Raw genomic sequence first — 13061 nt, 5'->3', positions numbered from 1 at the left:
CTGCTTCTGGAAGCAACATCAGCAAGAGAACTGTGTGTTGGGCGCTTCGGTTTCCATAGTTGAGCAGCTGCACGCAAGCCAAAGATCACCTGCACAGAGCCCTGACCAGGATGACCATCAGTTGCGAGCCAGACCTTCTCATGCAACATCAGTGCCTGACCTCACAATTGCTCTTTCGACTGACTGAGCACAAATTCCCACAGACACACTTCAAAAGCCTTCCCAAAAAGAGTAGAGGCTGCTATAGCCACATAAAGTGCCACATTAATGCCCATGGTTTTGGAATGGGATGTCCAACAAGCTCATATAAGTGTAAGGGTCAGGTGTCCACATACTTTATTGTCAAGAAGACACAGCAGCAAAGACAGCCTTTTTAATTCTGAGGAATAAAGAGAGCTTGGAAAATGATCATGCAGAAAATTGTTGGTACATAAAAAATACAAATGTCATAAGTGGGCATTTATGAGGGTGGATAGAATACAGGGGTGTGTCCTTCATATGAACACTTCAGGTGCTTCATTTGACATTGGAATTGTTTGTGCCCATATGGGTTCATTCGGCACCGCAGGCATTAACAGTGTCCATTCAGTGCTGTAGGTGAAATTTGGGTGTTTTAGGCTACAGAGCGCGGTTATAATCTATTAAAAAAATATTCATTTATTCCAAAGTCACAGTTGGTGATAATGCTATTTTATTATTATCCCAAGTTTCGTTCTTTATTTAATATCTGTGACGTCAGAGGGATCCTAATAGCGCACTCGCGGGTCTCGCGCTTCACTCTGAACTCTTCCGAGCGCGCGCCGGTGTGGCGAGACTTTGCTCGCGCGTAAGCCTGAACCACTTCAGCTAAAAAACAGAGAGAAGAGAGGAAAACACGGTTTAAAACCTCGTCTTCATACGGATTCATCGCGTTCCTCTTCAGAAGTGGATTAGAGTACAGCTCGCTTTTGAACTTGCCTGCTCGGAAGATGAACCGCTGTGGCGAGAGGACTGAAACCCCCTCTGAGGTAGTTCAACGGTTTTACTGCTTATATTCACTGCTTTTGTCTTTCTTCGTTTTTGGTTCTTTGGGTTTTATGGTTTGTCTGTGTTGGAGTGTGTTTGAGTTTCACCTTAGCTGATGTGGCTACTGGAGTAACGGGGAAAACAACTGTTAGAGCCAGTCGTTTTGGAGTGTTTCCGTCCATTTTGGTCAAATGAATGATTCAACAAGAAGATCTGTCAAAAAATAAAAAGAATTTAACAAAAGAATGAAACACAAACTCTGTTTTGAGACCGTTGGTGGGCGGTTGTATCAGTTAGGCAGTTATAAATGGCTATACCTGAGTAAGGCTACAGTGAATATAAATAAAATCTTTGGCTACGATGTTGTGCTCAGTGTTGTGGTCTGTGGAAGCAAATAAGTCAGTAACTTGCTGTACAAACTGGTGTAGACGAAAACTTTCAGTTTACAGCTCCAACAGCAGAACACAGCAGGCAGCGCTCATTTCACCAATCAGTCTTTGGGTTATCATTGATTTTTGCACTGAGGCTGAATCTTGACCTTAATTTATCGCACAGGTTCCTGTTGTGTTCCTACTTTATCCTTAAATAAAGGCCACCGCTTCTGATTTAGGCTTCAACTTTACAGCAGGTTTTGACTGAGTTTAAATGAACGTTTCGTGCTGAGAGCTATGGACTGATCTTCATTACGCGTGGAGATCACGCTGTTTTCTCTCCACCCGTTTTCCGCCCAGTTTCGCCTCCCGTCACTGGCTACTAATTCACGCTCACAGTTATTTGAGTTTGTCATTTTAACCCTCAGAATATTGATTTTGCTGTTGGATTAGTCTCTATTTGTGTACACCAATTTTACCAGAAGGCGTCGGGCCAAAAAGTCATTTTTGGCTACATTTTGGGAGAATTTGGAGAGGTGGCTTTCAATGTTCTACGCTGGAACATTTTCTACGCTGTTTCCAGACTTTATATCGCTTTGACACTGAATGTCTCGCAGTGTAACATAGTAGCCAATAATAGGAACGAGCAGTACCAGCCAATAATAGCGCAGGAAACGAATCCTACCAGCCAATCCTAGCGTAGGAGGCGGGGTTTTGTCGGAAAACAGGTGGGATAATGCGATGAGCTGAAGTCTCTCATTTATATTTTATTAAACCGTTTAATTTGAACGACTGTTAAAATTTAAAAAGAGCACGCGAGATGCTCTCAGCGCGTGGAACGCTGACAGTCACTCGTCACGGTAAACCGTTAGATTCTAGCTGTTCTTAATGGTCAGATTTCTTGGTTGAATTTTTTCCTTCCTTTTAAACTGGACTTCACTAGACTTCTGAGCTCAATGGCAACTTTTTATACATTTTTAAGTCATTTTAGGAAGATTGCTCTGGTGCAGTGTTTTGTGGTAGTAAAATTTCTTCCAGTATGCTTTGAGGGTGGGTAGTATGACGATATTTAACGTTATCTCGATACATTTTTCCACATTATGTCACTGTATGCTTTTCTAAACATGTTGTGGATTTATTGTGTGCTAAGGTTTCATCCAGTATTGGGGTGGACAATAAGACGATTTTAATTGTTATCGTGATCAGTTTTGCCATATTGTGTGTGTTTTTCTGAGCATATTGTGGATATAGTGCTTTTATAACACTTAACTGCATGTTTCATTACAAACAGAGCAAAGATATTCCTGTTTAATTGGAGTGGGTGCAGTGCAGTGTGTGAAATGTTACATCAAATTAAACAAATTCATAGTTTTTTAAACTATATTTATATTTTTAAATGTGGCACCACCTGTTATTTTTTCGGCTCCAGTTTACAAATGAAATACCATGACGCACATTGAGTATCATGAAAATATCTTGAGGTATAGTGGTAGTATAATTTTGCCATATCACCCATCTCTAGTCTACACATACCATGATGACTCAGTAACAAATGCCTTTTCTTGAATTCCAGCATGAATTCTCTTGGTTAGAAACACATGCATAGTTATTTGTGTTTGCAAAAGAGGGGATTTTCCCATTCCTTTAACTCATACTGCTTTGCTGTAAGTTGTAGGCAACAAGTGTAACAAAAGTCTTAAGTATTAAATGTCATATACCAACAAAAATTACTGAAAGCTCTGTTAGAGAGTGTTTAGACACGATCTCTGTCACAATCAAATGAGTTCTAATGGGGAATCATAAAATGAAGCATGATTGACATTCGCTTTGAAATTAGCACAAGCCTTGTTTTCATTGTGTGGCTTAACAAAACAAGCTTTCATGAAAGTCTTCATGAAAACGTGGGCTGCTGGTCAAGTGACATTATGATGGATTAGCCCAGTATGAAGCTTAATTATTTCCCTAATTTTGTCAGATGCTGCTCACTCACTCAATCGCACCCTGTTCACATTCCCTTTTCCTTTTCTGTATGACTCAGAGGTATAATCATTAAGGCTTAATGATCTCAATTTAAAAGAAATTGACCTATATTACCCTATTCACGTCCAACTGTGAAGAAACAGCTCTGGGATGAATAATGGTCTTTCTAATGCCCCTTTCAGACATGCACAATGACCCAGAAATTGTTCAGACGTTACTCAGAGGAGCTGTATGTATGAATGCAAATGTCCAAATTGGTTGTATCGGACATTACCTGGGCTTTACCCTGCCAGCCCTGTAGTACAAAGTCTGGTAATGTCCGAGTGAACCCATTTGTGAATAGAGCAGGTAATTGTCCAGAGAATTCACAGTGGGTGTGTGGGATCTTCGTGCACGGAGTGTAGCTGCTACATAGTCTTTTCTGCTTGCCTGTATATTTCTTTCCACACATTCATTGATATTGTAGATACGTCCAAATACATATAGTATTAATATAGGTGTGAAAATCATCACGGATGAGTTGGTAGCCTCGTCAAATCAAAAGAAAGTGTCACTTTTATCAGAGCTTGCTGTAAGGTGGCAGATCTGTGGTGCTGAAATGAAAGTATGTATGGATGATGGATGTAGATTTAGATTTGGGCATGTTTACGGAATGTAGTGGGTTTAGCCTGCCAGTGCAGTTCCTGAACTGAATGCAGCGTGCCAAAATGAGTTCCTTACAGTCTACCTGACATTAAAATGATTTTTTTACCTCGTTAGTTTATGTCCCATTTACCATTTAAAAGACTGAATTCTTGGTTTTTGTACTCTTCCATCACCATACACCAGCAGGTGAGGAATATCAGATTTTTACCCAGTATATTTGCTCAGTTTAGTCATAGTCATTGTTATATCTCCCCATCATACAATGCCACCGAGTTAGGAGGGTGAAGGCTTGCACATGGTTCCTCTGAGACTTGTGAAGCGCATCTTTTTGAACTGCTGCTAACACGATGTCACTGGATCAACATGCTTTAACGAGAATGCTAATTGCGATGTGTTGGCTAGCATCACACTGAGGCCCTGTCCACACACATCCAGATATTTTTGAGAAGTTTCCTCTGTATTTTAGTCTCCTGTCCACATGAAAATGCTTATTCATTCACTGAAAGTTGGAAATTCTTGAAAACTCTGTTTTCAGTATTTTTGTATAGATGGGTATAACACAAATGCTGACATCACACTGTTAACTTGCGCATGTCTCTTGCTGTTTTCATTTATAAGTATTTATTAACTCTGAACTATGACGGATGACTGGGTTTTTTCTGTGCTTGGGAGTTAGGGGTGCTTTGAGAGTTATAGTCATGTTTATAATTGAATTCGGCTTTACTTTTTCGTTAAACTGTAGAGTGGAGGCTTGCGACATCCTACTCACATAGAGAGACCCAGGCCAGTGATGCTCTCTTGGACTCCCGGCCATGTATGGCTGCGGCATTTTTTAAAGCAGTTTCTTGATGATGCGCCACTTGGGAAAACACCAGGGAAAAATAATATTAACCAATAATTTCATGTTTCACCTCCTTCTCCCACGACCACCTTCAAACACTGAGCAAAAATACTCGCTAGCTCAGAGACCCTCCTTTTCCCCTATTTTTACTCTGAATTATGTCATGGCACGGAAGGAAAAAGCTTTCTGAATGAAAATATTTTATTTGGAAAGCTTTGTTAACAATAAAAGCCAGCCAGCCCAATGTTCATCACGGTGCTGTATCACATCAGTTAATAGTACTGAAGATCCCATAAATTCTGTGTAGTTCACATGCAGTTCCTAGAAAAGTAGCAGGAGAGAGAAACAGGTATTCTAGACTGCTAGGATATGTAATAATAACCCTCACACTCTCTGCTTTACTGAGTGACTCATACACAAAAAAGTACTTTCAGGCTATAAAGTAGCACTTGAAGTGCTCCGTTATGCATATGTAAAACATGCAGACATTCTTAAGAGGCTAGTGATGTTACTGAAGTATGACACAAACAAATCTGGCGGCTATTCCTTCCGAAGAATTCTCTTGGGGAACTTCTCTCAAATGCCCTGCTGGCCTCATTAAATCTCATGCTATGTAAACTAAGTCATTTTTAAATTCTTGGCTCTGCTTGCATTGGTGCATATCATGGTTTTAAGTGGCTAGCTCCAAGAGGAAAAATACTCATAGCACATCTTAATAGAAGTACCTCACCTGTGTGGTACCTATTATGACAGTTGCGTTACATCAGAAACATTTAAAGGTTATGAGCTGGGGTAATCAAAACTGCATTGAGAATAGCAAGTCCCGATGGCATCCGTTTCCTTGTAACCATACAATATGTTTCACATTTGTTACTTTAAAGCACTAACAAAGAATTTATAAAACGCTATGAGCTAGATTTAGAAGAATACTCTGGTGTATTTTAGCCTAATCTTCATATGCTATATCTTTATTTCATTGTTGATTACAGTGAACAGTAATTTCACTTACAATAGAAAAAACACAGCTTCAGCTTCATCACCTATTATAAGTGTGTTTTGAGTCAACAATTTTCTATTTTTAGCACAGTGAAACTTTCCAAAAATTTCAGATCAAAATGATTTGTTATAATCGAATGTATGCTATAGGTGCGACAGATAGAGATTAGGATGAAAAAATTATGATTATTTGAATCTTACTAACACAGAGAGTAAACTGCTTATTTTTTAAGGCTGATTATACTTCTGTGTAACTGCGGGCGTTGTGCACTGATGGTTGCATAGCTGTCTGCCAGCATACTTGAGAGTAATGTTGATGTGTGCACTAGTGCGCGGTGTCCGAACCAAAATGTACAAAAAAATAAAGAAATTCTTGTTGTTTTTCTCTCGCTCTTCCGCTGAATAAATACTCACTTTACTGTTTTTTGTAACATTTTAAATAATGGTCATATGTATGTTTGTAAGGTCACAGTTCTTCTGCCACCTGCCACAAAGTGCTCTGTTTGATTTTGTGTGCGTTCTGGTTGGGGTTGAGTATTGTTTAGGTTTCGTCCTGCTTCCAATGCTATGAAACAGCCAATCAGCATTTGCTCGACACAAAGCTCCACAGATTCACATGATGCATAATTGAGATTATGGTGGTGTGCACGTCAAGGCCTCTGTGAGCATATGTGGAGAAGGGTCTGACTGCAGAGCTGCAGATTTACACCTGCAGTTTCACTCCAACGATTTAGGCCAGTGAAATGCATGTGCAGTAGGACAGCACGATTGTGCCATGTAAACAAAAGGAAAGTTGAGTGTTAGGAGCTTTCCCATTCATATTTGAACCAGTGGCTGGTCTCCTCATCTGTAACGTCTCTGATGTAAACAGTGTCTGTTTGTGCTGGTTTTATGTGTCGCCATGCATATTACCATTCAGGAAGGGATATTGTTACCAATATATGAACCATATCAACCATTGCTAACCGGTTAAACCGTGAAACCAAAACACATTACAAAAACCATCAGAAACAAAAAGAAATGCTTAATGGTTTCTGTGGGTTTTTTTTAAGCAGGGATACATTCAAAAACTAAAATTTGTTTTAGCCTAAAGCTTAATATTATGCTCAGTTGAAGCCTGCTAAAGGAAAAGATTTATTCCTGCACATGTAATGTAAGTGTACACATAAAGCCCTGTATTAAGGGTAAGTTAATTGAGCTATATGTCTACATAAACCTTTAGTTTACCCAGGCCGCATAAACTGTAGTTCTTGTAATATTTACCCTATGAATCTCTATATGTGTTCAAACCAAAGTTTGTTTTAGCTTAAAGCTTTAAATATTACATTGGCCCAATGCAAATTTATCATAAATATATTGGAAACCCACATAAAATTACTGGAATATTGATTAGCCTAAAACTGGCTAAGAAAAACCAAGAAGTCTCGACGCATGCACTGAATGCCACTGGCTTGAACCTGCTGAAGTGAAACTGCTGGCGTGAAACTGTGGCTCTGCGGCTCTGCAGTCAGATATTATTGCATATTGAGCTACACTTACCCATGAAGCCCTTCTTTGCATCTCACCCCAGACACGTTTATGTGTATCTCTCTTGAAGTGTAGATCAGTACAGTTTTAGTGGTTATAGTCTCATAGTTTTCTTCTTTTCTTTAGTTTCATAGCTTTTCTGTTCTTTGAAAGACTTTGTTGTTTTGCTGTGATGAACACAAACTGTTTTGGTTCTTGACTGAAACTTTTATACTGAAAAAGAAGGAGCTGTACTGTATATCCAATACACCTTTCCCACCCACACAGAGACCCTGATAGAGTTGTTTGCTCCACCTGCACATACTCAGAAGCAAGACACAGTAGCCTACATAGTGGGGCGGACACAAGTAGAGGTGGTAGTTATATTTAGTGTGGTGGTATGGATAAAGATTTGGATCATCCAATGGGTTTTATGGGCACATGCCCAGGGGCCTGAGCCATTAGGGCCCCCCTCGCATGCAATTATGAAAAAGTCTAAACAGCTGTTTTGACTCATGGTGGGAATGGTACAGCAGGAAAAATGAACTAATACTGTGTCCTAACAGCAAGCGACATGAGCGACAACAACAAAACCAAAACGTTTTCACTATAATCACTGAAGATGTCTACACAAGCTGCGCATCGCTTTTTGATGAATGACCCATTTCTGTTTTGTTGCGTTGCTTTGCTCCGCAATTCCACCTTAAAACGGATGAGAAGAAAATTTTTCATGAAGTGGAGAAGAGAGGAATCTCTACAACCTTTCCAATAAACATATGTTTGGAGAGAAGCAGCCAGGGTGCTGGAAGATAGAGGTCAAAACCATTTTTGTGTAAGACCTGTTTTGTGTTAGATAACTAGTTACGTTAGCTAAGTTGATATAAGTTAGCATAACCGAGCTACCCAACACCACAGCAGTTTAACGCTATTTTAACTGTATTATTTAATCTACTGATGTTAATTGTGGGAACAAAACGTAACCTGTTACAAACTCTATTAAATACATGCCCTGAAACCACAGCTGGACAGTGCTGTCAATAAAGCAGTTATCTTTTGAGATGTCTATGGTTTGTTTACACACTTGTGGTCACACACTTGACATTTCTGGTGTAGAGATCCTGCAGGCCTTGTGCTGTGATGCAATACTACATTTGAATGCCAGTTTGCTGCTAGGACACAGTGTAGTTTTGTGTTATGGCTGATCATAATCTGATGCTCTCAACATCTTTTCTAAATGTCAGTTTATTTTTCTCCACCAATCACTTAGTAACCGTTACACTATCCTTCATGATCTCACTCAAGCTTTCAGGTTTTTAGCATCAAGCTAGTGTTTTTGTGAATGTACCTTGAATATGAAGCTCCAGGTATTCAATAGATGTGCCTGTGAAATCTGTAAAAGCAGATCTGAAACTTCGTCAGAGTAGAAGATGCCTATTTCCAAAGCTAAATAGAAAATGTCAACCACGTGAGTTAAAAAGTTGATTTGTCTTGGTTGGCAGTGAATTGCGTCATCAGGGTAAGATAAAAATGGAAAAAAAAACTTTTCCATGCCTGCCATGGCAGTATGTCTTAGCTAGGGTGCTTGACAGTTTGGGTTTTTAAGTTTGCTGCTTTTTCTGTCTTTATGCACATTTCAGCTGTCTGATTATAATTTATGTCGTCTTCATTGGGGTTAATGTTTTGCTTGTCAAGAATGGATACATGCTGTATAGGGAAGTGTTGCACTGGTTGTTGGGTTTATGTTAAGCTGTATTCTCATTAATATGTGCAAAATCTTGCTATTGTTTTGTCTCAATTGGTTAAACTCAAAATGTGCTGCGGTTAATATGCTGCCATTGTGGTGCTGCATAGGCCTTGTTTAACTTTCTGTGATGTCATAACAAAATCACTGACCAACCAAAAAGCCGGTACCATAGATGCCCAGGGGACCAACCAAAAAGCCGGTACCATAGGTGCCCAGGGGACCATAAATTGAGGATCCGGGCCTGGCTACGTGACGCTGTGCATACTATGGTGTGTCCAGTGTGTAGTGACCTTTTGTTTATGACCAAATTACCTCCATAATGTTATTCATGAAACACAATCCAATAGTTCTATATTTTAATACAACAGTTCTGAAAAGTAAAGGAAAAGTAAAGCAGAGAAAACCTAACATTGTCTCCAGTATATCATCACTGTCATTTCAAAATCTCAGAGCCTCTTTTACATCATTTCAAAACGTACATTTCATGAGGAATGGGACAATAGAAATGGCCTTTTTATTTTTGTACTTTAATGTCCCAAAATACATTAAATGACATTTGGGAGGAAGACCATGCTTGCTCCTTCTCCTTCCAATCTAATGTACTATAAATTCCATATATCTAGCTTCCGTTTCCATGATATTTTTGCACTCCACCATTTTGAAGATATGAAGTTTTATTACATCAGTTCCGATATGTTTTTATTGGCAATTTATTCCACCAACAAAACAAATCCAGCGGTTTAGAGCAAAGCAATTGTTGGTGTTACTCTGCAGCTGGTGATCAGGAAAAAAAATACCTGTAAAAACAGTACTTGTAAGACTCGTTTCAACCAGGCAGATTGTGTGGCTAGAATTAACTGGTGTACAATGATAATATGATGTAACAAGAGACAAAGCTGGCCACAGTATTTCAGCTTCACAGTATGATGATGGGAGATGCAAACCGTATCCGTCTCAACCTTGCTGTCCTGGTTCAGGAGGCACAGAGGCTGAGGGTCGAAAACCAGAAAACTAGATTGTGCAGACTCACGTACTAAGAATAGCTTTTTATCAATAGCTGCACCTCAACTATTCTTAGAGTGGAGATGCCATAGGGATGATAGGGGTTAATGGCCTGTCCACATGCTTTTATGCACGCACGCAGATATACACACACAGAGGAAGTGGCTGCCTGTTTTAACCTCACGCCTTTCATGTAAGTTTCATATATTTTTGTATTGCTCTTTTTTATGACCCTAAACACTCTCTTCTTCATCAGCACCATGTCATACATATAAAACTATTAGGTTGTTTTATTGCAAATTGGTTTAAAACTGGCATATCTCAGGTGATTTAATTGCCAGTTGAAACTGCTATGAAGTTATTCATTTTTCAGTGTTAGACAAAAAACGGAAATTACACACAAGCCTCCTGAAGGTCACCAAGTGTAATATCAAATCTACCAGTATTTAGTTTTTTCACTCTTAACTTTTGTGCACATACTGCCACTTTAACCATTCCATCCTTCCAATCTTAAAACCAACTGGTCCTCTTAACAAAACCTGTTCTCAAAGGAATCACTGACATTATGTTCCCCTTCAAAGAGACACTAACATTTAAACAAGCAACCACCAAAATTCTCCTTAACTGCCTTCAAATTTCTTTCTCATGTGCATCTTAAATGGCTAAAGAAGACATTTCTGAGGATATTAGATATGAGATACTCCACTTGCATAAGGAAGGTGAAAGTCAAAGGAAGATAAGTAAACTTGAGTTAAAACATTCTTAAAATTGTAGAGAAAATGGGACCCCTAACAACTGTGAAAGACCTGAGAGACCACCAAAACTGTCTCCATCAGATAAACTCAGTTGTTAAGTTGTTAAAGCATTCTTCTTTGAGAGAGAGGACACAAACAAGCTCCCCTCTTGCTTCAGATCTGAAAAATCCACAGGTGTTTCTTGTCCATCCTTCCACTGTGAGAAGACAACTCAACACTATGGAACTGAAAGGATGTGTAGCTATCAAGAAGCTCTTACTGAGAAAAGGAAATAGACAAAAAAGAGGAAAGTTTGGGCTACAACACTGAAACTGGACATCTGAGATGTGGAGTAAGGTTTTATGGTTTTAGGTTTTTTAAATTTGTAATTGAGACTATTTGGATCATGAGTTGCAGAAAACTGAAAGCAAGTCTCCTGGAAAGAACAGAAGTTAAAATAAAGGCAAAGAGTGAACACACTAAATACTGAAAAAATATGTATTATTTAGTTGTTGAGCCTTCCTGTTAAATATGTTTTGTGCTTTTCTCCACGCTGAAACATGAAGAACTTCTACTAAACGTTGATTTTGACTGGAAATTAAGATGGTCTCTGACTTGTTTACTGCGCTATGTAAGAGCAGGTAGTTGCCTTCGGCTTGTGCCCAAAGATCATACATGAGTCATGAGGCTTAACAAGCACTTTATGACATCAGTCATCCACAGTCACACGTGCAATAGCACTTATACACTGTGCCTGTGTGTGTTGCACATATGTGCTCTTGTCTCTTTTGTCCTGTGTGTTGTGCACTTACATGTAGTGCTAAGAGCGGAATCACAGCCTGGGAGTTGTAGGAAACACTTATCAGCAGCTTATCGAATTAGCATTGACTGCTCTGTTTTTACAAGCTTGAGTTTTATAGCACAATTAAGCCCCCTTTTCTACACAAGCTGTGTTAAATGGATTAGCTCTGAGTTTATTAAATCTGTGAAAGTACACGAAACAGTGTGCGTGCACTTAGATGTGGTTTCACCTGTTTAACAAATCCCCCTCTAACACACATGCTCTTCTACCTACCTGTAAATTATATTATCTTAGAGTCTTTCGTCCTGCAGGGCAGCAGACGGTCTCTTAGGTCTCTTAGGTCATGAACGCAGTCTGCCTGGTCCAGTCACCATTAGGAGATAACTGGAAAGGACATGACTTTTCCAGCCACATTTAGTGATGTGCTTCAAGTCAAGTCAACTTTATTACCATAACCAGCCCCTGAAGGGTTGTTAGGAGTGTGCTGTAATCTCATCAGAGGCACAGAAATACAATAGATCAGGTACAATAATAATAAACACAGATAACAAGCATATACACATTGCATACACTGGACAAATACACATCTCATCCAGCAAAAGATTTCATTCTAGTTGTTGGGGAATTATAATTTGTAGAATAATATGTATTATATATGTCATATATTATATTAACTTTAGAGTAGAATTAAGTCATAGCCAGTTGGCCTCCGAATAAGTGCTTTTTCCGCCACTGCTAGTTTTATATATACCTCTGCCTTCTTTCGGAAGGAAGAGGCAAAAACAAAGGAAAAGCAGGGTGGGTATAATTACTAAAAAACCCTTAACAGCATTTCGGTTTAAGCAGGCCGCATAATTGGAAGTGACTGATGCTACAGGAGGTCACAGGCAGTTATTTTAGAAGCTGCTTGGACTGCTCTGTCTGGTTTGTTTGTCAGATCAAGTAAAATTGGGTTTGTCACATCGCTTACTAAGCGCTTTTCCCCTGAATACCAATCTAGAGGTGTTTCATTGTTTATTTATGTGCAAAAGTGCTGTTTCCCAGTGCTATATTTGCATTTTTGTAGTCTTCATTCTATATATGTGAGTTATGACTTGGTACAGTGAGCTTCTTCCTCTGTTGTGTAGAAATATTATTGGTCACCATTGGAACCGCTGAAAGCGGTATTCATTCTTTATTAGATTGTCAGTCCCGGATAGTTTCCTTTGCTTCTTTTTAGGAGAGAAAGTGCACAAACTTTACTGTTGATTCTTCATTACAATTCTCTGCATGTGTTTTTGTCTTAAATTAATTTAGTAATCTAATAATAATCTAGTAAAAATGTATATCACGGTAACTGTTTCGTTATCTGATATGATATATATAAATATATATCATATCAGATAGATATAAGCACAATAGTAACACACACACACACACACACACATATATATAT

General features: G+C 39.0%; 1 protein-coding gene across 2 annotated transcripts in view; it reads left to right on the top strand.

Moving 5' to 3' along the window:
- Positions 1-699: 699 nt before the first annotated feature.
- Positions 700-13061, top strand: part of gcgra (glucagon receptor a) — an 88878-nt gene continuing 76516 nt past the window's right edge. The window contains exon 1 of one of the 2 annotated variants that reach the window (XM_036567426.1): positions 700-1007. The gene's annotated coding sequence lies outside the window, so the exon portion shown is untranslated. The remainder of the gene's footprint in view (positions 1008-13061) is intronic. The other variant, XM_036567428.1, reaches the window with a different exon arrangement.

The sequence above is a fragment of the Colossoma macropomum genome, unplaced genomic scaffold (assembly GCF_904425465.1).
Source record: "Colossoma macropomum unplaced genomic scaffold, Colossoma_macropomum, whole genome shotgun sequence".
In the NCBI taxonomy this organism is placed as follows: domain Eukaryota; kingdom Metazoa; phylum Chordata; class Actinopteri; order Characiformes; family Serrasalmidae; genus Colossoma; species Colossoma macropomum.
This window is presented reverse-complemented; position numbering and strand designations above follow the sequence as displayed.